This window comes from Phyllostomus hastatus, unplaced genomic scaffold, assembly GCF_019186645.2.
Source record: "Phyllostomus hastatus isolate PE091 unplaced genomic scaffold, TTU_PhHast_1.1 phas_contig_210, whole genome shotgun sequence".
NCBI classification, from domain to species: Eukaryota; Metazoa; Chordata; class Mammalia; order Chiroptera; family Phyllostomidae; genus Phyllostomus; species Phyllostomus hastatus.
Genome location: NW_025333737.1, coordinates 10,466,639 through 10,492,478, shown reverse-complemented (window position 1 = coordinate 10,492,478; position 25,840 = coordinate 10,466,639). Strand labels below are relative to the sequence as shown.

Genomic DNA, 25,840 nt, shown 5'->3' with positions numbered 1-25,840 from the left:
AGATGGAGTATTCTATAATTCTTTTCAGAAGCAAATGATTACATCCTGTCTTATGAATATAGAGCTTCAAGCATTGAAATATGCATCTATATACCACCTAAAAAACTTCAAGAAAAATAGGTTAATTTTTCTGAGAATTGTATATAATGATATGAGAGAGAATAAAAACATCCACTTTCTAGATTGATTTTAACATAAATTAAGAAGTAAAGAATTCTCTTCTGTTGTAATGACTTTCCTCTCTCTAAAGCTTTTTTTTCTGGTCCATTAAAATTGCAGAACTTCCGTCTCTGGGTATTTATTCAGAGAACTTTCTATCCCTTCTCCCTGGCTGCCATGAATTCTGTAATGTATATAATTGAGCTGTGTCTCTTGTTGTCGGGTGTAGGTGGTAAGAAAGAATTTTACTATAAATCAGATGATTTTGATCATATGCATTACACTCTTATGTAGTCATGTGAACAGAAAGAGCTTCATGAAAAAGGGACTGGAGTGTTTCTGCTGAATATTAGCCTTATAGCTATAAGAGTCAGACCCTTAAGAAGAAAGAGCACATTAATGTATCTTTGCCGCTTTACTTTGGAGAATGTAAATGAACCATTCCCTATGTCAGATTTTAAGCAATAAAGTGACACGGGGTGTTGTATCTGCACCATAGCTGTTTTGTAGAATATCATGTAAGGAGTTCTACAATGAAGCCAAAAAGAAGTTTCAGAGTGAACACGGTCCAGAGTTCAATTCAATTCAAATGAGAAGAGAGAGACAGAGGAACAGAGAGGCAGAGACAGATGGACAGCAAGAGAACTAGAGCAACTGAGGGAATTCCTGCTTGGCTTTATTTTTAGAACATGAGAATACGAGAATTGTGGTAACTCTGAGACATCAGTCTCATACAAAACAAGACTGTGACAACATTTGACACTGGAGGAAAAGAATGCAGTGGGTGGGGCACTCGGTAAGGTATTTTAATGCATTTTCCTAAATTAGTACACTTGGACTTGCAAGAGAACAAGTTTTCAAGGACTGAAAAATTATGTTTCTTTCATTATACATGTTAATGGTGAGTCCAAGTTAAGGCTTGGATGTATATTAGTTGAAAATTAGTATTTGGCAAAAAGTGCAGTTGTGTGGAAAACAATAGATATATAAAAGGGTATCCAGAGTAAATATTTGGTGCCAAAACAACCCATATAGTTAGTGGAACCTTCTCTTTTTTGAATTTGAAAAACCCACCATTTGGACAAACTGTTTACCTTTTGTCTCATATGAATTTATCCTTGAGTAATCTGTTACTTCCTTGTTCCAGGAAAAGTGGCCTCAACCCTAACTTTAAGAATACAGGATGGAAAATTTCATGATTTTAGGCATCAGATAGATTATAACTACTTGTGTGGTGAGGTGGGTGAAGAGATAAGCGTTTTTGTGCTTATTATGTTCTGGATGCTTAAATACTATATCCATTGGGTCTTCATCTCAGCTTTGAGAAGAGCTATTACATTCATTTTATAGAGCAAGCTTAGATTTTCCACTTTCTGGCTGTGCAATCTTGGGAAAGTCATGTAACTTCTTCAAGTCTTAGATTCAAACTCAGTCTTGTCTGAATTCAAAATGCAATTTGGCCAAAGGGGAAGTGATTTCTTTTCACTGAGGCAAAGAGCTGGTGAGTGTGAAGGACTCCCGCGGTACAGCCTTCTGGTGGCTGTTTCCTCTTCCACTAGCTTTGCTCTCTCTGCCGTGTGTTCGGGCTCTTATATATTCTTTCATGTATTTTTATGTAGTTTATTTTTTATGCACACGGGTCCTGCCTCCAAGGAATCATCTGCACAACAGCAGCAATCAGTCAGGAGCTAGGAGAAGCCACTAGACACACATGGCATGCCTTTTGGAAGCATTTATTTAACTCAACAATTTGGATGGAGAAGAAGAGGAATTAAATAATTGAACTGATAAGTAGTTTCAATAGTTAGTTTTATAATGAAGGTATTCTGATATATATAACACACACACATATATGTATATGTGTGTATATTTACACAGATATATTCTTATATATCCATATATGTATATATACACATATATGTGAACATGTGTGTATATGCATGTGTGTGTGTATATATATATACACATATATAATGTCAGAATTCAAAATTAGCATGTAATGTGAGGAAAAACTCTAAGACTGGAATATTTTGAACTTGGGGAAGAGTTCTTTGTCTTATATTCTTTATCTCCCAGGATTTGGGGTAGAGATAAAGATTATAAGCTCATTTCTCTTCTGTTTTCTCACTTTTTAATGGAAAATTTTGAGAAGCTCTATTAAAGGATGATTTTTGCGATACTACATTCTTGGTTTAGATTACTACTTGGTTAGTTAATTGGCTGTGTCCCAGAAAAACATTTACTCACCCACAAATATGGCCAGTCTTTTAAAAAAATCTGTACTCTTCCCATCACACGTGAGACTGTTCCAAGCAATGGGTAATTCAACATGTTCTGTATCTGCATTGGGATAAGAATTCCAAGGTAACTTCACAAAACAAGGCACCTGGCATAATGGCTGAACCACATAAATTGTTCAGTCAATCTCTGATTCAAGGTTCTCCTGTACAGAAGCCAGAAGAACATTGAGTCAGCTGAAAAAGAGCGTAACAGTTCTCACCAACCAGCACTTGCCTAGAAGTCACACTGAACCATCTTACAGCATTCTCATGATGTGCTATTGGGTTCTATTTATAGATGGCACTGTAAAACCCTTCCCCAGCCATGCAACTAGCGTTTGAGAAGGTGCCAGAACATTAGGGGCTGTAATTAGACACCAGGCTTGTCACGTCAAGAAGTTTGCTCCCTGTGTGTTTACTTGCCTTTTGTTAGGGTCAGAATTGAACCAACTTTGTGGGTGGTTAGAGAACACTCAAGAGGAACGTTGTATGACTAATTTGAACAAATTATCTAAGACTTATGAGTTACACATATTTAAATTTAGGCTTTGTGGGAATAGGAGGTTGTTTCATTTCCTTATGACTAAAGTTTTATTTAACTGTATTAGATAACAATATTGAGCTGATGATAAGATTACACCAGTGGCCTTAGAGTTTGAAAGCTAAAGAAATATTATGAAAAATAAAACTGAACAAGGCAAAATCACAAACAAGCACACTCAAACAAAACCAAACAGAAGCAAAACATGCTGTGATTTATACTCATGGGAATGAAGTACAATAGAAATCAGGACAATATTTCCCTGCATTATACTGTTGTAAGAAGAAAATGTTTTGCGTGCTTTTCCTGCACAAGTCTGTTTTCCTGGTGTGAAGAGTGGACACCATTTCTCCAGTTGTACATGGAATTTGTGATCTGTTGGAGCAGCTTGTACAACAGAAGCACAGGAATATAGAGTGAGCAAAGCCAGGAGGTGAGAAGTCCAAAATATGTCCTGTAGACATTAGCTGTTAGAATGTTCATGCTTCCTTTTGTGTGGAAAGTAAATGACTCTTAATTGTGAACAAAGTAATACCTTGAGAATTGCTATACCATTATTGCCATGTTGTTGTAGACCTGGTTATTTTAGGGCATCAAAATAATAGCCTTCAGTGACCCCACTAACATCTAGTAGACAGAGTGTTGGTGACCTGAAAAAATGGCAGGTCCGTTCTTCTAAGTAGGTGTGCAGTAGTCATTCCATTTGGCACTAGATATATAAGACCAAGCCATAGGTTTCTTGCCATTAGGAAAGTCGATGCCTAGCAAGAGAGGACATGAGCAGAAAATGTAGCCTTGCCTGGGGAATTGAGGGAGATCTTACAGTGGAAGTCACACTTGTATTTTAGAAGAAAGGAGAGATGTCTGTCTGGTTTATAGAAAACCTAATGTGTTTGGGAAGATGTGAGAAGTTCCATGTGGCTGGTGTGCAGGGTTCTTGGTGTGAGGGTGAAGGCAGAGTGGTAATAAGTGGAATAAAGGAGTGAGTATGACCTAGGTAGTAGCTTACATCGAGGGATGCTTATAGTGTTCACCCATACACCCCCAAATCACTCAGGACTGTAGTTCTAAAACAGAGTTAGTTCCCCATTACCTGGGACAGATTCTGGCAAAGGAAGTAAACTCAATAGGAAATATGTAGTGTAGGGAAGAGATCAAAGAAGTGAATTAGTGATATTTTCCTACTTTATAGAGGACATTTTGGTTCCAATGCAAGGTACATTCTTCCAATAAAAACAACTGTCTCCAACACAAAGAACTTGGTCATTGCTTATCAGGGCTCTATTTTCTTTTGAAGTCATTCATTCCCTGTATTTTATTGTCCCAAACTACATTACTGTTAACTTGGTGCCACTCTGCTATGTAATAGATGCCCAGAATATCTTTTCATACCTGAATGGAGTGCTTAAGATGGTTTTAGGAATTTGCCTGCAAAGGCTCAGTTCCTCTATATACCAAAGGATAAGTGGATAGACCAAAAGACACATCACAGTGCATTAGAAAGAACATTGGACCCAATGGCAGAAGTCTTTAGTATTACTGTCATTTCACGTTTACTATTATTTGACAGTAATAACTGTCCATAGTCAGTTTTCTCATCTATATAATAAACATGGCATTTCCTATTGGTTCTGCCTTGCTAATGAAGCCCCAATGATTAAGCCTATTAATATATATTTATCATAGGATTATGATAAAATTCGACCTTGTATAATGGGTCATACAATCTATGTAAAGCTGTTGCTTCTGTGTCTGGTGCTGAACCTGAAGCTGTGAGGCAGGTAGTTGGATGGCAGATGGATGTGAAGTGGAGAGAGATGACAAGTGGGAAGCAGGGAAGATTGGCCAGAGCCACCAGGGTGAAATGGAACCCATGTCCGAATCCTTGAGCCTCCAATTAGATAAGGGGGGGGGGTGGCCAGCAGGGAAAGCCACTGCCCTCCATCATGTAACCCAGCAGTCACAGTAACTGTAGGAGGAGACCCAGCGGGGACTGTGACTCACCCACTTGCTGCCCTGGGCCAACAGTATGATCCAACAGTCAGCGACAACCTGCGTGAGTGGCCACACTATGCCTCTTGCCCTTCACTGACCTTCTGATATAAAAAGAATGTGGCTATTAGGTCACTGTTGCCTTACATCATGCAAAGTGTTTCCATGGCCCAGGCTAACCTGGAACTGTGAAGGGAATGGAATTCTGGGACGTGCAGTCCCCGTCGAGCTAAAATAAAACAATCCAAATCAATCACCTCTGGCACCTGCCGTTAAGGATATGAAACAAATGATTGAGACATAGTTCCTGCCTCCAAATAGCTACCTGTGCAGTGGGGGAGAACCTTGATTCACCTTGATATGCATTATTGATTCACCTCGAACTGCTTTGCCACGTTTCCATGATAAACGCACAGGAACAAGCTTTGGAAATGTTAAAGTTTTAACAGTTTTTTAGAGTCTCATTTTGGCTATTTGGCATTAGATTATCTCTGTTTTTAAAAGTAAACACTGGGAAATAAGTCACTCTAGATATTTTGAAAAGCTTAGATTCCCCAAGATCCCTTGTTTTTTGTTGCATGTCACTCAGGAGGGTGGTGGTGCTGAATGGATAGCAACCAAATGCCCATGTCACCCCTGGCCCTTTTGGTCCTTCCATCCCTCTGACCGCACCTGTGCACGTGCCACCAGCCGTTGGTCCAGAGGTGGTGTTTGTCCTGCTGAAGCATAACCGACTCCTCTTTTAAGCTGAGAAAAGTAACAGATACACTGATGGCAGCAAAATTCCTCATCCATTATTTTTTTAAAAAGCATCAAAAATAGGAAATAGCCTCAAAATATTATGCCAAAGCTGTACTATGAAAACTGCTTGTGTACCTGCATTGCCTTGCATAGGTTTTCCCTGACATTTCTTTATGAGTTTATGTTTGACTAATTCTCTCACCTTAATCTCCTGCCTTGGTTTTGCTTTCCATCAAGCTGTCTAAAAGGGTAGATTTGGTGTATTTCAAAAACTTCACATTTTCTCCATATCAGGAAGATAGTGTCAGAATGATAAGCAGCCTCATCGTTTCATTGAAGGATTTATCTCCACATCTCAAATGTCCTGTTGCCAAAGTCAAGAAGAGAGGATATTTTTTGGTGATTATTCCATGACTTACATGAGACTGTAGGGAGAAACTTAGGAAAACATTCCTCTATCAGTGACAAAAGTGCCATTTCATAGCAGTGTACATTTCCAGTGTACTGATTGATATTTATTTAACAAGCACAAGGTGCTAACTACCTGCTGTGCCTCCTTCTTGGTGCTTTATAAATATTGGTTCTTCATCCCCATGAAGGTTTTGAGAAAACAGAGAGGGCATGTTATGTTTTCAAGGTCACACAGGCAGTCTTTGAACCAGGCAGTCTTTCTCTATAATATGTGTCTTTAACCACTAATCTATGCTTTCTAAAGAACCACAATTCCCCACAAATTCATATTTGTTTTATTATTAGAGGTCCTAAGTTACATTAACATATAATTTGTATTATGCACCCACCACTCAAGAAACCTGTGTACACAACTCAAAGTGAAAGGCTGAGAAATGTTCAGTCATTGAAATGACAAGACAGAATCAAATCACTGAACCCTGCTCTCTGAAATTTGATTATTGATTTCTGTGTAGTATTCTATTTTACATGCCAAGCATTAAATTTTACTTTCTCTATGAAGACATGTAAAGAGTAAATTCCAGCAAATCAGAAAGAGAAAAGAAGATTTATGCAGCTTATTTAACAGGCGGAACCCCAGCTGCACCAACAGAGATTTGTCATTTTTATCAAAAGCTCATAAGCTTGGATAGAACTTTAAAAATGTAAATCAATACAGACTTCACTTCATTGAGCAAGTATAATCTCCAATCCAAGGAAAGTAATATTTCATGAATGGAGAGCATGCACTCACTCTCTATGGTCCTGATCACACGGGGCAGCCTGTTGGTTTCAATGCCAAATACTGAACCAATATTGTGGAAGCCACTTGTAGGTGACAGTGGAGCCCCATGGCCCTTGGCAGATTTCTTAGTTTAGTAAAACCTCTCTTCTTGATTAGTCTGATCTGAAATAGCCCCCTGTCTTTGTGCCCGTGAATATTAACTTTGTTAGTTAGAAATTCCTGTTAGATAATGCAAGTATTTAGCATGAAAATTTTCATGGAGGAAGAAGTCTTAGTTTTCACTATTTTTTTTTACTTTTCAACTTTTACTATTCAAAAAAGAACTACATCAGAGTACTTGTTGAATAATCATTTTTCAACATTCATGAAAAGAATGTCTCTTGAAGAAAGAAAGAGGATGTTTACTTTTTAAGTTGAAAAGAAAAAACAAAACCTATTGGGAAAATGTGTCAGTGGCCCTCCTCTAAAGAGCGCTGGGGCCGTCACCTTTGAGAGGACTGAACTGCAGCTCCTCACAGGCAGCTTTATTGTGTCTGGCATTTCCTTTTACGTAGTCTCAGCTCTTAAACTAAAGACCAGATCATTCTCTGACATATTTTTGTTGTTTTGTTCATCTTTACTCTCCTTCTGACTTGGTTCCTAATAAAAATAACAAGCAGCACGTGTGGCAGTACGTCCAGGCTGAGCCAGTTCTTTGACAGTGGTTAGGTCACCTTTTCCCTCCAGCTCGGTGGGGGTAGCCAGAGCGACAGCAGTAGACTCCTTCCTTCGGTGATGAAAAGACTAAGGATCAGGTTGACTGAGGGACTTGCTGGTACATGGTAGATGGGGGGCTTCCATTCCAAGTTCTTGACTCCAGGTTCATCCCCCTTTGCAGGTACTATGGTGCCTGCTCTCCTTTTCCACCTCTGCCGCAGAGAAACCTTAGAAGGATAACAGGTACCTTCTCCATGTGGCGGTGGTGTACATTTATGAATCAGGCAGATCTGGGTTTTAATCTGGGCTTGGCCACTATAAGTTCACATAGGGGTATGAACTTATGTGATTTAGGCTAGTGCTTCTCAAAGTGTGGCCCAGGGCCAGCAGCAGCAGCAGAGTCACCTGGGAACTTGTAGTAAAAAATGCAAGTTCTCAGGCTCCATCTCAGACCTACTGAATGAGCAATTCTAGGGATGGAGCCCAGCTTATCTGTTTCTGACAAACCCTCCAGCTGATTCTGATGAACGTGAAGGTTTGAAAACCAGTGGTCCAGGCCAAGGCACTTCCCATGATAGAAGTTCCATTTGGGCCAGTGGCAGCTGTGATATAGAGTTCGTATGAGGACTGGGTCAATGAACATGAAACAACTAACACATAGCAGGTGGGCACCTTCGAAATGCTGACATTCCCAGGGGATAGAGTTTTATTGCAAATGTTCATTCCAACTCCTGCAATAAGTGCTGCCTCTAGGAGAGCAGAAATGGTCACCTCTCTTGGATGCAACACTATTTCTGAATGTGGGAGAGATGACTATTTCTAACTTGCGGGTCAACTGGATGGTGCACTTTGGTGGTACTAAACGTAGTTAGTGGCTGCCATGGGAAAGAAATGAAGTGAAGCCAAGTGATAGTTTTCCACCCAGGAACTTGCAAGAAATCAGGGCAGGGGTGTGACCTCCATCTTTGTCACCACTGCTTTATTTGTTCATGTGATTCTGGCAGTAGGGTCACGATAGCTGTGCCCAATGGCCACATCCAGTTCCATAGTTTGAATTGCTTTTAATTTGTATATCTAAATATGGCTCAGCAATTTGAAAGTCCTTAGATTTAAAAAATCTATAAATTCTATTTAAAAACTCATTGAAAAAATTTCTAACCTGTGTTCATCAAAACATAGGAAAGCTGGGTTACAATAGCCATGTGGAATACAGGGCTTTGAGCAAGCAAATCTTGCCAGTTCCTGCTTCTGACTGCCTGTTTGTCCTCCGTCTGGACCTGCATACATAGAGACTGCTTGTTAAACACCTACCACGTGCCAGGCGCCATGCTGTGTGCATGGGGCCACCTTGTCATTTACTTGGATTTATTGAGGGGGAGGTTGGGAGGTGTTTTGTAACAAAATTGGGAGACTTAAGCCACATCACTTAGCCACCTAAGTTTTTGTTTCTAGATTGAATTAAGATTCTTGCATAATCTGTACACAAATTTTAACTACCTGGAAGGACAGCAATGTTATACTTGCTTTTAATAAACACTCAACATTCCCAGGTTCCGGAAGTTTAAAGAGAAACAACAGGAGAAAGCCATGTCCTTTCTAGTTTATTCCAGTGGTTCCCAAAGGTGGGATTCCTGACTTGGGAGGAGGCAGGGAGAGAAAAACAATACCTCATGGTACTTAAGTGTAAAAGCATGGGGTTTCCATAATTGTGGTCGTCTATAACCAGAGGGCACTCCGATAAAATCACCTTCACTTGCCAGGAAGAGAGGGAAATATTTAGCTATAAACTAGACTTACAACCTCATGTAGCATGTTTTCAAAAAGTTACCATATCTCTGTTTACCAAATTTGTCTGTACATAAAAAAGTTAAAAGTTGATTACTCCAGTGTTGACATAGAACACAGGGTTCTGACTAACTCTGTTTAGAATCTCTAGTTACATCACCCTCCAGATAAAGGCAGAATATGACATGCTGGCCCTTCAACACCCTGGGCCTAGCCCAGGTGCATCGCTGCTTTAGGAAGGGGACCTTGACTGGTGAGAACTGGAGTTGTCCACTTCTGTCCAGCCTCAGCTGTCTCGCTGCACCACAAGAGAGCTGTGCAATCATTTGCTTAAGCATTTATTTTTTTAGGCTCCGAGTCTGATTTAATCACTGACTTATCTTCCTGTGAAAGTATTTGTGCTGGTTAAACAGAGCAACTCGATCTCAGCAGAACCTGCTCTTTCTGCTTCTGTCCCAGGGGTCAGTGGAGAAGAAGGGCTGATCACAGGGATTTTATCATTGAATGGGGTCATTGTCCCAGGTTTTTTGTTTTTCCCTTGAAAAAAACTCTACAGCCCTGAAAGCTCTCAGATAAGGGGAAAATCTACCTGAAAACACTGTGTTTCTTCTCACAGACCCTTCGTTTGTTGAAAACAGATTATCTTTGTTACACTTTGGCTGGATAAAATGGCACATATGATCTGGGTAATTGAGGTCAATGGAAACACTTGGACTTTATTTTCCCAGGGCTGAGTGAGGGACCTAATTTAGGGTTAGGGCTGAATCAGGGACCTAATTTAGCCACATAGCCTTACTTACAGACTGAGTTGCTGCTTCACTGGGGGCATTTAGCATGTTCCTATTCCCCTTCTGATGTTTTTATTTCATCTGAGCTATTGGCTGCAAGTCTGGTTCTTTGCTGTGGCCCTGGGTGGGTCTTCAGCTTCCCACTCTTACCCAGGTAGACCTTTATGAGACACTTGGGGGCTCCTTGGCTTGATTGTAGCTTATCCTGATCTGCTGCTCCACAAAGAGTCTCTTCTCCCTTATTTTACCCTCTCATGCAATATTCACATTTACTTTGAGACTCTTGAGTGCATTGGCCCATGCAGTGAAATAACGTCAGTTTGTTGAATACTGTGATGTCCTTGATGGTTACTTGCACTGTTTAAGCAGAACCTCATTCATAAGACAAGTGAACAGGCATTAGACAATACCAAATAGTCTAAAATTTGGTCTGCACCGTAAATAACAGAGTACTAAAATATCTATTTAAAAGCACATTTGAGTGAACCATAGTGGAATTTTAATTTTTTTCATTTAGTTTTTACTGTTTTATGAGTCTCAGTTTCCACATAGGATCAAAATAACTTTAAACAACATCTAAAGATGTGCTTGCTCCCTTCGGCCATTATGTTCAGAATTATAGAATAAACTCTCATTTACACCCTAGAAATACACATCTAGTGATCTGTAGTTACCATGACAAGTTGAAGCACAGCTTTTAAGGTTTTTGTCACCTCTTGATAATGCAATATATTCCAATATAAGAGTAAGCTTAGCCCCTAGAAGGGCATCTTGGGAAAACAAATTCAGAACCTGACTTTTGTCAGGCACCTAGTTACATAGTTGGAAAGAATTGATCTACTCACTAGTCCACAAATTTTCAAAAGTTGAAAGGTAGTAAAAGATTCCTCAGAGATGAAGAAGTACAAGAAAATTCTAAAAGGTATAAAATAAGCTTTCAGAGGCAAGTATGGATGTTTGTGTTTGTTTCCTCTGTCTGCCTTCATAGGGCCGTTGAAACCAACACTTCCAGAGGATGGGAGCCTGAAATCAAGGCGACCCTCCTCCCAAAGCCCATGGAGAAGGCCCCTCCCTCACTACTTCCAGCTTCTGGGGGCCCCAGGTATTTTTTGGCTTGTAGCCACATCACTCCCATCTCTGCCTTCATCTTCTCTTGACTGCCTTCTCCTCCTCCTCCTCCTCCTCCTCCTCCTCCTCCTCCTTCTTCTTCTTCTTCTTCTTCTTCTTCTTCTTCTCTCTCTGTCTGTCTGTCTGTCTGTCTCTCTCTCTCTCTGTCATATGTGTGTGTCATACTGGATTAGGAACTACCCTAACAATCTCATCTTAACTCAATAACATCTGCCAAAACCCTATTTCTAATTAAAGTCACACTCACAGGTACCAGAGTTTGGGGCTTCAAAATATCTCTTGGGGGAGAACACAGTTCAACCCATAACAAGTGATAATAGCAAAGAGATGAGAAACTCTATATTTTCCTTACAAAATAATAGAGAAAACACAATAAAATATTTTTTAAAAAGACTTCCTTTCCTTTTCTTAATGATTATTCTTATGTTTTTATTTGGCCATTATGAAATGGTAAGATGATACAAGATGTAAACATTTATTTTTCTACTTATTGCTTTGAATCTTTCATCCCTTTGCAGAGGCATGGCCGGACTCGTTCTTTTGTAATTGGCCATGACTACTTGACTTTGATGAGCTGTGAGTAAGCAGGCAACCTTAATGCTGATAACAAACAAAGTAGGAGAATGTGTTTCACAAAGAGGAGAGAGTGCAAATAAAAGTAGAAAAGAAAAGGAACAATTCACTTTGGATTGAGGAAAGGTGAAGGATGTGAAGTGTTTTCAGAAATGGTTATCCTATAAACACGGAGACAATAAAGATGTGGGTGTTGACGCAAGAGCTCATGACTCAGATTTTCTTCCATAACTTTTCTTGTGCCCCAGACAACCATGTGTTCTGAAGCTTCTACTATATTTTCCAGACTTCCTAGCCTAAAGAGAAATAACAATAGTAACATTTGCATTTACTTAAGGCTTAGGAAAAAATCAAAGCGAAAATAATAGTTACCTTCAAGGAGTGTCTGCCTGGAAGAACTGAGTCAATCATTTTGGCCAACACTGTCTTTTGGTCCTTATTTTCATGGCAGCTATAGCAATGTATGCAAGGAGGGTGGAAAGGTGGGAATATCAAATGAATCTATCTGTGGACAAAAACATCTCAGTGGTGAAATGACTGTTGATTAGTGGGTGTTGCCTTTGCGAATTTGAGAAAGCTACAGAAGCTAAAAGAACTTGAGCTGCTAACAATTAGTGATACACAGGCACCATCTAGATAGAAAGGACAGGCTGACAAAATATTGAAATTACCACATCCATCCACGGTGCTTTATTAGCCAAGGAGGTAATAAGCCAGAGAAATATAGCCAGCAGAAAAGGTGGGGGGAATGGTAAAATACATTTACCTCACTTTTGGTGACTGAGACAGATTTGAATTAGTAGATTTGACCAAGACAAAATGTATTATGCACTATCACCCCTAGGTTTGAAATAATTTGGACTGTGAACATAGAGTCACACTTGACAGTAAGTGCAAAGTGGGCAAAATGCCATGTTTCCAAGAACACGATGCATCCAACGTGCTGCGTTTACCAGTCCTGAGAGATGGTAGGAACTGTTGTTCTCAAGACCCTCTACTGGAAGGCTATGCAATTTCTCCCCAGGAAAACCATTATCGTTGAGAATTACCTACTATAATTTTCATTAAGATGAGAAAGACTTAATTACAGTTTTATCAATCCAGCATTAATATATTGGCTCATAGATAATTAGGTTTCTAAGAAAACTAAGCTGCCCTAAAACAAAGAATGATTAAATTTATTTTTTGCTCATATTACAGAAAACTCTGAATAATTTATTTGGGGCTTTATTCATGAATAACTCAATTTATTAGTATTGGTGTGGAGGCTATAGGTTCAAGAATTATATTCATGTAAGGTTGCTGTCCCACATTTTGTTTACCACTGTATTGTGTTGTTTATGTTGAAAGGCTGAACGTACAAACAAAAAATGGCCAAGACCATATATAACAAAACAACTCTGACCCACAACCTCTATAGCAAATTTCTCAGAAGACAAACCAAAACATTCGCCACAAGGGCCCAAAATGGCCAAGGCTTGGTCATTCACTTCCAGCTCTCCAAATTTTTGCCCCTGTTTCTAACTTAGAACCAATGACAGAAAGCAAAAATATGCTTCTGCACGGCACTTACATAGGATGCCTGCTTCTAGTTAACCTGAGTCCAGCTTCTCATGACAGCAGCCACTGAGGAGGGCAGACTTGATACCCTCCTTTCTCACTGGGAACCTTCTCCCTCACTGCCTCCCTCTGAGTTGCTGCTAAACACAAGTGACAAGTGATGATAGCTGGCTCCTTTGATGTAGCAAACTCTGAAGGATGTCCACCTCTGTTCTAGTTTGGGTGGTCTTTGTTTATTTCTACAATGTTCACTATAATTTCTATATAGAAATCTTTAAGTGGCAAGATGAACCTGCCAAAGTTTAGAAATCATTTAGGGCCACTGGATAGTAGTGCCTATCATTTTGAAAGCCAGAAACATGGTTAGAACTGGTTCAAATTTGGGTCAACATCCCTTTGCTAAATCTGTGATAATTTGGCATTTGTATCATTCAGTTCTCTTTCCAAGTCATCACAGCCAAGGTCTCACTGCTGGTGAGTCTACTGTGCAGTGTGGTTTGGAGAGTGGTTTCCTTTGTGGAGCTGCTTGGGCATAACAAGGTATTCATCTGTGATGAGCTCAAATGGGTTCTATTTCTTTATGAAGGTCTATTTTTGCCTTTATTAACTGAGAAATGTGTGCTCTTTCATATTAGGAGGTGTTATTTCTAATCCTGATGGTAACTTTTATTCATAAGAAGATTTGGAGAGTCTATCAGCATATTTAAGTCTTATTTAGAAATTGCTAGTAACATTAGTTCGTATCTTATAGGTTGCTTAATATTTAAAACAGGTAATTTCTGTAAAACAGTTACCAAAGTCCTAATATATAATATGTATTCAATAAATAATAACTATAGTTATTACAACAAAACAGATGCTCCTATTTCTAAGTGAACAATCTTTATATCTGACATGACAACACAGAACATTTGGAGCCAAGATTTAGAAGTTGCAGGTGACTTGCTAGTTTGCAGATTGAGCTATCAGATAAGCTCTGCTCTAAGATAATATGTGCATTACATCATATGGAGAATGAAGGCAACTGTCTTCATAATTCATGTGCTGGACACCTGCTGTACTGAAGACCAAGCCTCGCAGAACCGGGATGATCTGGTGTCAGGCAAGTAGGAATGAGTAGTGACCTCAGTGGCTTCTACTGGCTGAGCAGTTCACACCTGGTAACTTGATTAAGGTTTGTAGACATTAACTTTACTTCTTAGAGTACAGACAAATCTGCGTTTATAAATACATACCTGCAGAAGTGCTGTAACATCCATGACCCAGCCTGCTGAAGAAGGTAACATGTCCCCAATTCTCCTTTGCATCTGACATGGTGAGATTCTCGTTTTGCAGACAGGACGTGTGTAAGTTTAATTTCTGAATCAAACAAAAGACAAATTCCTGAGCTTTTATGTGCATTTTTCTTAATATGATCACAGAATCAGAGTTAGCTATTTAATCCCAAACGAGACATGACCTCACTGGGGTTCGTTCCTTGACTAAATTTTGGAGTTCCACCCCAGGGCAGCGTTGATGGCACTGCCTATGAGCTTCGTCTCCTCCCTGATGTCAGGGATGCGTTTGGAAGGAGGGGATGTCTCTAGCGAATGTTTTCCAAACAAATATTTTGTGGGAATTTCACTGTTCTTTTCAGTAAAAGCCATTTAGTGGTCAATCTGGAAACCGAGAACGGAACAAGTTATCTTGTTAAAATTCTTCAATCAAAAGGTATTTGTTTTGTTTGGTGGGTTTCATTAGAAATGGGAGGAACAGGTCATTAGAGGGAAGTGGGAAGACCTATCGGGAGCACCTGGAATGCTTTTCCAGAGACACTATTCAATTAGATGCTTGAGAAATGTTACTAAGAATAGGCCTTGAATGCAGCCTCAATAACATATTCTGCAACTTCCCGACAGTGACTATTTCTAATGTTTTCCATTCCCTTGAAGTCGCTGTTCCTGTCTCTTCTGCTCTCCATCCCTTTATTTAACAGGGAAATAAAACCACCACTTCTTGCCACCCAACCTGTAGACCTGATCGCAGCTGTACAGATTCTTTCCTTGGAATCATCCTGGACGGTTCTTCATCCCTCCTTCTTTTCCCCCTCCCTTTCTGATGATAGTGGATTCAGACTTCCAGATATCTCTTGAGTCTCTTTCCTATGCTTTAGTCCCCTAAATTATGCAACATCTCTTTTACTGCACCCCCATCCGCAGTCTGGCCAATCCATTCTCACCACCATTGCCAGAATGCATTCTTTTAAATGCTAATCAGACTCCCTTGGTGGAAGCCCTTTAATCCCCCCTTAGAGCAATCAGTATTCTTTAACCTGATTTACCAGATGCTGCCAACTCCTATCTCTCACACTTTTGCTAACTCCAATTCAGGGCCAACACGGTTTGTCCGAACCAGTTGCATCCAGTATGAATAGAATAAAGTTATAAATTACACCTTTATGGAAATGTGACTCATGAGTAACTACTGCAGAATGGATTCACTGAAGACCAAAAACAAACACATACATGGTTTCTAAGAGGGTAGGAACCTATCCAAGAGTGAAAAAGGCTAAATGTGAAAACAAGTTTATTCATTAGTAGAGCTTTAAGTTGAACATTTACAGTTTTCTTAATATCTGATAAGGAATTAAGTGCTTACTAAATTATGTGGGAACATTTAAAAGTCTAAATCATTTTTCCCAGAATCCTTCTTAACAAGCCATCAATTTTAAACCTGTTTCTTTTCCATTCCATTAAACAAATGACAACTTTAATAAGGCATAGTGGTATATATAATTTGGTGAGAATATACCTTAACATTTCAACTAAAGACTAATTTTTTTCCTGATCCAAACATTAGAAACAAGAGGATTTCTCTCTACATGCCACCCCCATTCATAGATGCTTTAAAGTTGAATTTTGATGGAATTAGGCCTTTGAAGTGGCATTTTAAGTGGAATTTAGACTGTGAGCTTCACATAAAAACAAGGCACACACAGGAGAACAACCAGGACACTGAGCGAATCCTAAACCAGGGCTCATCACACAGGGCCATGCTGAGCAGACTCACATCAGCTCCCATGGGCCAACTGTGCACACCTCTTACCAGCCCCACGTTCTGAGACGTCACGCCAGTAACTCGAAATTGTTCATGTGTGGAGTATTTGCACCACAGAAATTCACAAACTCTACCATCAGTCCTTTTTTCCCCTCAGAGAGCCCACTGTTAAAATTTTCCAGCACATCACTGCTTATAAATTCAGTTGACCAAATGTCCCAGCAGCCCTGGTTGACTCCTGTTGCCTTAATAACTCACCATTTTAGCATTTGCTCATATCTTCTCCACTCTCAAAAGTGACAAATTAAATAATCGGTATGCATACCAGGATTAGTAGGATGCTTCATAAGTTTTTCACTGGAAGAAGTAAAGACTTAGGAGGTAAGTTAGGAAGTAAGAAGCAACCATAAGATTCTTAACTTTTTTTTTGTCTGAAGAACTGGCTGTTTAATAGTAGCAGACACGTTTTGCAGAGGGACAGCATGAGGACAGGAAAGTCTTGTGAATGCTACAGGGAGACATATTTTTATCTGAGTTTAAGGCAGGACTTCCTCCATGGTAGAACTGAGTCATCCTCAAATAGGAACAGAGTACATGGCAGGGGGCGGGGTCAGTGAGATCCTTGTCAGTGAAAATGCTGAAGCAGAGACTGAGGGCTCACTGGAAGGGATATTGTTGAGAGCCCCAGGCAATGAGTTCTTGTCATATCACAGTTCTCCTGAGGATTCACATTTTTCATGGAACCCTCCCCTGACACTGCCCGAATCAGACCTTTTGGCACTTCCTACAGGATCGTTGCTTGGTAATGTGAGTGTTTGGGAGTCTGTACAACCAGCCAGAAAATCAATTTATTCAAATTCAGAAGAAGAAAAACAAAAGATCTAAATAGACAGTCTTATTAATCCTCACTGTTCAATTTTAAAATTAAATAATTTGAGAGGAAGTACGTGCTAACCAACTTACTACTGATTCTAGATTTTGAAATCTAGTAGGGTAATCTATTCCACTGTAGCACAGTTTGGCCAAAGAGAAGAAAATAAGTCAGTGAGTTTCAAATAACTTTAGAATCACAAGTAATGGGAGAGAGTTTTATAAATAGTGGAAAAAGAGCACCTTGTTTGGTAGTGAGGACTTCAGTCACTTCCTCCACATTCTGGGAGGTCTCTGTACAGGTTCTTTCCTTGGAATCATCCTGGATGGTTCTTCAGGCAGTCAGAATGATAGGAAGCCCACTGGCCTGCAGAAGTGGGGCCTGTGAAGCCGGTTCAGGTCTCTCTGGAGGCATGGTGTCAGCAGTGGCTGAGGCCGTGTGAAACAACTTAAAATCCTTCCTTGGGTATGGAAAAATCTGGTTACAATAAACAGTTCCATCCAACAGCTAGTATCTGTATTGTACAGCATACAGTACTGTTTTTCTCTGTTTAAAATTACTTTACTCAATCAGTTTGTTTATCATGTGGATTCTGTAGTGAAAACACGAGATCAAATAGGACACCTTCCTCAAGCTCACCAAAAATGCTTACTTTTTAGTAGAGATGACACACAAGAGTAATTGAGGGACATTTACTTAATTAAAAAATTAATAATGTAGTAACATCTTAGCTGATGCATTGTAACATCTCACACTAAAACAATACAAAATAAAAAGCTCTCTTCATGAAAAAAATACCTGCTTGACCCCAATATTCCTTCCCATCTATCATTGTGTTTTTCTACTCCATTTGTCAGCAGAACTCCTGACAAATGAGATGCACATGGTGTTCAATTCCACTCACCCTGTTCCCCCTTGTTCCGGTCCAATCAGGCATTTGCCTTCCTAACTCTACTGGGACATCTTTCATTACAGTCACCAGTGACATCACATTACCGCATCCAATGGTCAGGTCTCAGTCCTCATCTTGACCTATCGTTCATCTCTGACAGACGATCAGTTCCTTTTTCTTGTCACACTTTCCTCACTTCACACCGCACATCATGGTTTTCCTTCAATTTCAAGCAATTCTATTTGGTGGATCCTTTCATCCTCCCAGCCTCAGATGGGCTGCCCCAGAGCTTGGACATTGGAACCTCCCTCCTATTTTCACTCTGTGAGGTCCCATCCCTGTTCATAGTTTCAATTGCCATGTGTGCTGATGACTCCCCGTCTTGCACCTCCATTCTGCATCTCTCCTTTCAACTCCAAAATACTGGATGATCTACCTGACACTTTTATATTTGGCTGTCAGAGTGCATATCCAGTTACCACAACCAGACCTCAGCTATGGAGACCCATCTTCAAACTTCCTTCTCTCCCAGTTCTGTCGTCTCAGTAAATGACTCCAGTGTTCACTCAGTTTCTTATAAATGTCCACATTTCCATGACAACTTCACCCAAATCATAAAACTTCCTTCTGGGTGAAAAATGGATATTGAGTAAGAAGCTTAACCCCTCCCTTATCCCAAACTTAGAAGAGGCAAACGAACAAGCCATAAAACAAAACCAACTTCTCAGAAAAACATCTAAACCCTTTACTTGAAACCACTGCCGAGGTTGTCCCTGGTCTTCTAGGAGGACGCCCCTCCTCGGAACCCAAGTGGAGTGACGTTGGGCAAGAAGCCATTTGCCATAGGTGTAGGGTTACATAGTCTGGGTGTGTGTTGACACAGAAAAATCTTTATAACGACAACAATAGAGCACCTACATTTAAGAAAGACACTCGGAAGAAGTTGTACAAGTCCGAGAGGTACTCCTAAGAGAAAGTCCAGGTTTCCCGGACAGAAATAAGTTCAGGGGCCACTTTGGGGTTTGGGGACATCCTTGTTATTGAATAAGCTCACAAGGGTTCGATTGAAAGAGATGTAGATGGGCAGGGGGAAGGCTGTTTCTCCTTGAGTCTTGCTTTCTGTAAGCCACCACTGGCAATACTGTCTACTACGTGTAGGCATGGGAACCGGTTAAAGAAAGTGTTGATTCACCAGAGAGAAGCTGAGAACTCAGTGGCCTTTGTGTGTGTGAATGTGTCCGGAAAGGCAAAGAAGACTGAGATTCTCCTGTGGGCTTTCTCATCTCCATGGCGGTAGGTGCTGGCAGCCTGAGAGAGAGCTCGAAGGAGCAGAGAGCAAAGACCCCTGAGGTGTCTAGCTGCAGTGTTCTTACAAGATGAAAAGGATACGGGGTTTGGACCTGAACTTCATTATCTGTTACTAAGGTAAGACCGTTTAGTGGGTTACAAAGTGATTCAAGCTGGAGCCAATTGCTCACCTGCTCTCTCACACTCATTCTCTTTTGTAGAACGCCTGCGAGTAGGCACCTGCCTGATGCTTCCTTTGGCTCAGTAGGCATGCTTTATCGCTCCATCATCTGTGCTGGGAATAGTCTGTCTTGCTCTCATATGATCTCTGGGGAGTGCTGAACCAAACAGATTAAGAATGTGCGTGCCATTTATAGATCAGTCAAGGGAAGTAGTGTTCAGGGAGAAGGAGATGAAGAGCATGATGCATTAGCCCGCCGAACACGACTTACTGACGCGGGGCAATGTGGAAAAGGATGAGTCTTTAATTTCCTGTGGAAACAATCATTCGTAAAACCGGCTCTTTTTATGTCTTTGTCACTCTTCCACTGTTCCGAAGGGACAACGAAGTGGCATTAAGAATTTGAAACTGTGTAATAAAATATGCTGTCATTAGTTTATAATTAATTGCATCTATACAACTAAAAATACAGACAGAAATAGTGTAATGACTCATTAGAAGAAAAAAAAAACCTGCTGAAAGGTGACTTCAATATATAGTGAGCTCCTCAAGCGCTGAGGTCTGATTAGGCACAAAAGCACTGGGTTTTCTCATGTCTAATGTTTTCCTTCTCCTCGCTGTTGCCCTTCGATTTGCACTCAGGACAGTTGCTATGGAGCAAATAACACCCAGTTATTTGCCAGGCCTTCAGGTCCCTGTGTCACTAGTGGAAGGAGCGGAGGCTGAAATAGTGCAGCCTGTCTACTCGGAAGTTCCAGGACTGTGTGGGTGCTTGGCCATGGGTTTAGCCGTAACTATGTTTTATTTATAAAACTCTCTAAGCTTTTTTTTTAAATAAAAGTAATCCCCTTCTTTTACTTTCTTATGAAGCCTGAAATAATTCTGAGAATTCATAAGGAGTTAAGGGGCCATATTTCCAGAGGGTCTGGAAGCCTGTAACCCTGTAGAGCCCAGACTGGCTCCTTGTTGGCAGCGTGGCCTTCCCAAGTTCCTTAACTTCTCTCTGCCTCCTTTTCAGAAGCCTCTAGTAATCTCTGCCTCTTAGGTATTATTAAGTCTCATTTGATAGGGTACCTGCAGCATAGAAAGAACTAACTAAGTGGAAACAGTAATAATTAGCTCTGTTTCAGAGAGAAGGGAAACTCTGCTGTAGACAGGGGTATGGGTTAATAGCTAAGCTGGGAATACTATCTCAAATGACTCAACTCCAAGAAACATACCTCCTGTTCTCTGGTTTGCAAAAACACCAAGCAATTGCAATTTTGTAATGAGGAAGGTAGGATACTGTTACAATATCAAAGGTAGTTCTGACAAGGCATACTAGCCCTGACCTGCTTCTGATGTGGTTCTGGGGACCAGTGGTGTTCAGCCTTTTGCATTCCATCCCTGGCCTCGCCCCTCTGAGGAGCCCAGTCTCTGCAGGCCAGCCATGCCACCGGGGTCAGGGGAGCTATGTTGGGATGGGCTGACCTGAGGGGTAATGAGGTTCCAGAAGAGGGTTAGGGCCAGGGACATTCTTTTCTGTATACATAGTTTAATACAGACGAATCAGTCATTTCACATCATGATCTTTTCAAATCAAAACATCTGCCTCTGTCATCGGCATTGTGGTTGTTTCAAATCAGCTAAGGCAAAGCTGCTGTTTTGTCCAAGTGATAAGCTTCCCGTGAAAACCACTGACATTCACAAGGCACCTGCTATTTATTATACGGGGTCACTTGAGTCAATTCTCATCATTACCCTTTTCAAAGGGATGGGGATCCAAGACGTAAAATAAATGGTCTGAGTTCACATTAAGTGGTAGGGATGAGATTCAAATGGAAATCAGTCTGACTACGCAAATCAGATCTAAGTGATAAAAGTAAATGCTTATTTCATTTGTATTACATATATATTACCTCTGCAGTGACTGGTTGTGATAAGAACCTGAAGAGACCCTCCTGGGACCCAGGTCATCGAAACCTAAATTTGGTTCACCTTCAAGAGCTGGTATGTCCAAACTCACAGTGGGAATCAAGGCTCCCCTGATCTAGAACCCTCTCCCTGACCTTGAAAACTTCCCTGTCAGCCACTGTTCTGGGATTTCCCTAATTTTTCACCAAGAAAGTCCATGATTCAGTGTGAGGAGGTTTTGTGTGTATGTGTTTTGTTTTTTTTTAAGTTTCGGACGTATACAGAGGTACAAAGTTAAAATGAAAACAGATGAGCTAAAATAGAACAAAGGCACAGATCATACAAAAACATGGGTCAGTGTGATCTTTCTGTTGGCATGACAATATGCCTCATATTTTTTAAAAATAGGAAAAAACTCAAGTGTTTTTATTTTGATGAGAAGATGAGGTCTTTCTGGCACCGGTTATTTTTACTCCTCTTGGATATTCTTTCACCACTCTTCATCTCAGAAGATTGGGGTTAATGCTATTTACTGTTAATGAAAAATAACATAACCTAAACCTTTATATCTTCTTGGGAAAGGAGACCTTCAGAGGTACCTAGGTCAGCCACCTAACTACTCAGGAAATTCTTCCCTGTATTCTTCAACTTGACCATCCAAATTCTGAGTAAAGAGTCCCAATTTTCACTAGATCGTTAGAGATACTAACAATAAAATCATTCTTCTGGATACAGATGTTAAATCAACCCCTCTAAGGTCTCTGAGTTGGAGTGCAGCCCCAAACCACAAAGATGACAAAATGAAGATTCCTCAGCCTGAGGACAGTGACTCAGAGGCAGAATCAAAAGACCATCATTTACAGGCCCCGGCTTTCTGTGCTGAGTGTACCTATGTTATAACTGTGAAAGTGAAAGGACGGGGCAGTGCCCATGACTTACCACCAAAACATCACGGCTGTTAGAACATTGATATAAAAAGAAATGATCTGCATATCTTGCACAATTTTAGAGCACAATGAATTTTATTTTCTGTGTATGTCCCTTCATCAATGGTACCTTTTTATTAAATAAATCTCCCTCTCCATAAATCCCATCCACATTTCCTGGTTGCACCCTCTGTGCTCACACAGCTGGACCCCTTTCTCAACTGCATGAAGATACAGTTGAGAGTGGTGATCGACCTGGAGCGGCGTCATGTCTTACGTCACTCGGCACGTCCAGATCACGGCGCCAGAAATATAGCCGCTGCTCAAGAAGCTATGTTGTTTCAAATGCATAGGTGTATATTGTCTTTAATATTTTCTCCTTCAGTTCTTTTCCCTAGGCTGTCTTCAGCTCCACTCCACCATTATAGTGACTTCTCTTAAGAAGCAGGTCATCCAGAATTGAACGTTTTATTTTAGATATGAAATATGCACAATGAAACAAACTTTCACTACTTGTCCTTGAAATCATGTGGATGAAAAACTGCTTTTGTGGAACCTTTGCCTTGGCTGTCTGGGACAGTTATACTTTTAAGCTCACTTGCTGCTCCTCTCATCCTCCCAGCTCATCTTTGCTGGTCTTCTGGGCCTGATACTGCTCAGTTTTTAGTGGAATGAATTGCCTCAGTTTCCTTCCCTGCTGTGGATTTCTCCCATCAGTGGAGCTAAGGGCGTTCGACCCCACATGCGGGTCCCTCTGCTCCCGGTTTTGAGATGGGTCAATGCATAGAGCACCCAGGTGGCTCTGAAGCATCTCAGGGGCTCAGCCAGCATCTTTCTTGGTTAGTTCTTCTCCAAACTTGTGCCCCAGTCCTAGTGACTGGGTTTCCTCTTTTTCCTGAGATCAGTTTGCAAAACCCACCTTGCCGTGGTTTTGGTTGCAATAGCTCTTCTCATCAAGACTTCAAACCATGAGATGAGTCTCTTGTCACCCTTTCCCCCTAACTTTCACTACTTGTGTAACCCTGGATGAATCTACCAAGCTAGTGAAGCTCCAGTTCTTCCTCCTTAACATGGGGATGATATTAATACCCAGGTCTCAGGATTTGGGGTAAAATTAAACATATTCATGCATGTCAAGTGAGTGACACTTAATTCTACTGAGATCACACCTGGCCCTTATTCTCTCTCAGTCTGGAGCCCACACCCAGGGCCCGACAATTTTGGTCACATGTCTGTGGTACAGAATGTATGCCTGCCTGAATAGCCACATGCAGCCTGCTCTCCCCTCTGTCAAGCTCCCAGCTCTGCATTTCCCTTCCTTCCTGTTCCATGGCCTCAAACTCAGTGCCTGGTAAGCTGATTAAGTAAAGCCCTATCACCCTTTCCTCCTACACTGTCCTCCGATAGCTTAACTGAACTTCTGCCCTCCACAGTCATACCTGCACCTGCCTCCACACACAGCAGATGCCCCATTCCAGGTCCATCCTAAGTTCTTGGTCTTGGACCTTAGGACTCTGGCCAGTATATTGCCTGTTAAGCCACAAATATCAGATTTGATACTTAGAAAGGCATTACTATCTTCTTGCCAGATCAGTGCTCTAGGCCATTGGGGTGACTGTCTCAGGCCCCCAGGTCTACAGGTGACAGAATGAAAAGCTCCAAGTGGTGTGCTCTGCAACCAGCCACTAGACCAGCCTCAGCACTGATCTCGTCTCCGGAGGTTGAAACAGTCACAATGCCAGCTGCCCTCCATCTGCAGTGTTACCACTTAAGCATATTCTAGACTCTCAGGATAATACCGTTTTTACCCATGTGCAGTTTCTTTTAAATGAAGAGGGAAATGTGGGGTTTTTCTCCATCCCAACCTTAGTTGTTTTGTATTTTTTCATGAGAGAGTCAGTCAGGTGTGGCCATGAGTGGAGATGGCGTCAAGGCTAAGGAAAAAACAAAGTTTATTATACTCACAGGCCTTCGAGACAGGAGACCACATGGGAAGACACTGGGGTGGCCAGGAGGCAGGTGGCAGGAGTGAGGAGGGGAAGGTCTAAGTCACGGCCTCTGTCAGGGTTTCCTCAGAAAAGGGAAGACAGGGCAGGGCCTGTAGTTTGTAATTGGCTAGTGTGAATAACTTTGGCAGGCTTCAAGCTCCCTAGTTGCTTGGGACCTGGCCCTGAGATGATGAAGGCAGGAGAATATTGCCTCCTTAGATACACAGGCCAGACAGAGGAGGTAAGCCTCTGTACAGGAAAAGCATGCTCCAGGCCAGGTCCTTCGCTGTGTCTAAGAACTGGCCAGCCCTCTTGGAACCACACTGGGCAGTCTCGCCCCAGCCAGAGGAGGGACCAGCACCACCATTACTATTGTATGAGAAGGTAGATTTCTGATCACAGTTGGCCAGTGTCCTTGAGGAGAGCAAGCCAATTTTTTGTCCCCCTCAGTAAAAATGGCCTTTGCCTAGTTGCAGTGATTTCCTAAACAACCTCCCACATGTGTGGAGGAGAGGGGGGGATGCTGGTTCTCTAACTCCCATATCAGCCACCAGATTACACACACACACACCCCGCCCTTCTCTCCAGCACTGAGCCCTGATGATTAAGACTAATCCTCCATAAGAGTCAGGTTTCTGGCTGCAGAAGGAATTAATGCCAAAATAAGTGTGTACTTTGGATCCAAACAGTAGGAAGCTTTATCCTTGCTGATTTCCTCAGGATGCTCTGTGACATCATCCACACTCCATTGTTTTTCCCTTTGTGTTCAGACACTTTGGCTCAATTCCAACAAGTGTCCAAGGCAGCAAGTCTTCCCTCCAGGCCACCCATTGGCTGTGTAATCTTACAATAGGAAACATTCTTCTCCATGAAAAGGCATCACCCAATGAGCTCTTTTTGAAAGTTCCTTTAGCCTCTCTCCTTGCTGACACCTTTTTAGATTCTTAACGGTTCAGTCAGGTGGGCTTTGGCTGGTGGACGGTCAGCTGTGCTTGTGTGCACTGGTGTGCACTTCGAGAGCTGGTCTTGTCAGTAGACTGGGTAGACCCATCTCGGGGAGGCTTGACAACAACCACTGATGCCGAAATATCACCCTGTAATCCTGGCATTTGGAGTTATAGGAATAGCTTATATTTTTGATTCTGGAATTTGGTTGGAGCCTTATCTACAAAAAATATGCACATCCAAAACCATGACATTAACCTTTGTGCACCATTCAAAATCTAGCTAGTCACAGGGATGTGGAATATAGTTCCAATTCTCCCACTTTCCAACTTGATGACATGCAGTGAAGACTTCATTTCCCTAAGACTTAGTTTGTCAATGTAC

General features: G+C 41.2%; 1 protein-coding gene across 10 annotated transcripts in view; it reads left to right on the top strand.

Moving 5' to 3' along the window:
- KCNJ16 (potassium inwardly rectifying channel subfamily J member 16) overlaps nucleotides 1-25,840 on the top strand; it is a 71,803-nt gene that overhangs the window by 25,690 nt on the left and 20,273 nt on the right. For 2 of the 10 annotated variants that reach the window (XM_045837495.1, XM_045837491.1), the window contains exon 2: nucleotides 19,534-19,661. The exons of 2 other annotated variants lie outside the window; for them this stretch is intronic. The gene's annotated coding sequence lies outside the window, so the exon portion shown is untranslated. Of the gene's footprint in view, nucleotides 1-7,784; nucleotides 7,847-11,164; nucleotides 11,279-19,533; nucleotides 19,662-21,610; nucleotides 21,694-22,332; nucleotides 22,460-25,840 lie in introns of those variants that run through there. 6 more of the 10 variants (XR_006785476.1, XM_045837494.1, XM_045837492.1 and 3 more) reach the window with 6 other exon arrangements.